The 2,081-nt window shown below is 38.4% G+C and overlaps 1 protein-coding gene across 1 annotated transcript in view; it reads right to left on the reverse strand.

Moving 5' to 3' along the window:
- Positions 1–1,166, reverse strand: part of greb1 (growth regulating estrogen receptor binding 1) — an 18,412-nt gene extending 17,246 nt beyond the window's left edge. The window contains exon 1 of the mRNA XM_062446774.1: positions 1,046–1,166. The gene's annotated coding sequence lies outside the window, so the exon portion shown is untranslated. The remainder of the gene's footprint in view (positions 1–1,045) is intronic.
- Positions 1,167–2,081: the final 915 nt, after the last annotated feature.

Genomic DNA, 2,081 nt, shown 5'->3' on the forward strand with positions numbered 1-2,081 from the left:
TCTTTTTGTCATCCTTGAGACAGAATCTGTTAATAGTTCATTTTATTATCAGAGTCTGCAGGTTTGAGATAGCCAGTCTCTGTCCTTGGCAACAGAGACAACACACACACACACACACACACACACACACGCACACACACTTTGTGTTGTCTGCCCAGGAAAAGTGTATATCCAGAAACAATCAATTTCAGTTCCTTTGGATGATGCTAAGATGTTTTCAAGAATGTATCTGGAACCTTAACAACATGAACATTATTTTTTATGGAACACTTATTTCATTAAATATTAAGGTACTACTCTATAACACCTTCTTGCCATTTTTTATGCCAAAAATATGTTGTCTTATCTATGGACAGCACTATGTTAATGCTACCTTATGTATTCAAAACGAATTGATAAACTAATACTGCTGTCGTCTTAATTTTCTTGTTATAGAAAGAAGAACGAAACAATATATTGTCGATGATAGTTCAGTGTTTCAGTTAACTGAGCATCAAAGTGACAATTTGATACACCATTCCCTGTTGAGGGATGGAACCGACACCGGTTACTGACAATAGTCACATTGCTATGAACATCCCTTGTGGTCAAATATTTCCAAACACATCATTTGTAAAAAAGAAACTGGTGACAGTTAGCTCAAAAAGTGTATCAATATATACACTTGTATAAACGATATTTTGCCAAATAAACGACCCCGTAGTGACTGGAGAGGTCAGCCTTCACTCTGCAATTCTCTCATTCCTTGTCTCGTGAATGGAATAGGCTAGGCTAGGCTATTTGGAAGAGTAGCTGATGACCTTATGTCCAGTTAACATGCACATGACGAAACGATGGTAGTCAAATAACTAATATGACCCTATAATGTCTTACAGCGTATCGACTAATAGGACTGAGTCCACATCGTTCTCATCATTATGCTTACAGAATATGGTGTCGATGAGGCAGCATCGGCTACAATAACGGGGGTAAAACAGAAATAAGTTTAAGACAAATAAGGTTTACCTGTTAGTAAGATATTCAACAAAACACCAAGTCAACGTACCTTTTATTCAAGTAACGCCTTGTTGATTATCCTTAAGCAATAAGTCTACGTTAAGAATTAATTGAATATTCCGCCGGGGCTACATGTCCACTTCGTTTCTTGAGTAGGCTACTAATCCAGTTGACGCGCGTGTCGGTCGCTCATCCTCTCCTCTGACCGCACCAGTCAAATGTCCCTCCCCCTTTGGGAGACAATGGTATGATCCGAAGCAACAAGAACAGTGACTGAAGACCGGAGGAAAGCCGCCGGGGAACTAATCCGAAACCAAAAGGCTACGCTTATTAACAGTGTATTGTGGAGCAGGAACGACTCAAGGAATGTTGCATTTTTTACAAACATTGCCGAACAATTACAGCTTTCGCGATGGAATCATAACACGACATCCTGTGGACAGCTAGTGGAAAATATGTTTGTCTTGGCTTAATTAATGTTCTTGGCTTGGTTAATACACTCAAAGCAGTAATTTGCTAATACCGGCTGTTAACATTATGCAGATTGAATATACAGTTTCAAGTTGTTTTTAGTTTATTCATTCTTCTTTTCATTCATGAAAGTATTATTGCTAATGTTGATTACAGTGATGATTAAATCCGTTCCCATTTCAGTCCGTTTTGTAAATAGTACAAAACGGACTGAAATGTGCAACTTTTTCCCCAGTTAGCGGAGTTACATTGGATCTGTTAGACGTTGTCGCCCTCCTCTGGACACTTACTCTAATTACAAACACATCGATGAATAATCCCACGGCATACAAACAGACTCGAATCGCCCCCTTGTGGCCTATTGGATACACTGCAATAAAAAAGAAAAGCGTAAAAGAGGTTCCGGAAAGATTGATGAACGGGTTCTCTCACCAGTGTTGTTGAAAGGATGTAGGCACATGGTCACATGCGGTCGAATGACATACATTTAGTAGGCTTTTATACATTCATACAAAACATACACTTTTCATTGTCTTGCATGTTTATGGTAACATTTATTTTTGTGTTTTAAAGTTTAGTTAAGTTTGTCTGTGCAAAGTGACTTTTAAAGCTAT

The sequence above is a fragment of the Osmerus eperlanus genome, chromosome 21, assembly GCF_963692335.1.
Source record: "Osmerus eperlanus chromosome 21, fOsmEpe2.1, whole genome shotgun sequence".
Classification (NCBI taxonomy): domain Eukaryota; kingdom Metazoa; phylum Chordata; class Actinopteri; order Osmeriformes; family Osmeridae; genus Osmerus; species Osmerus eperlanus.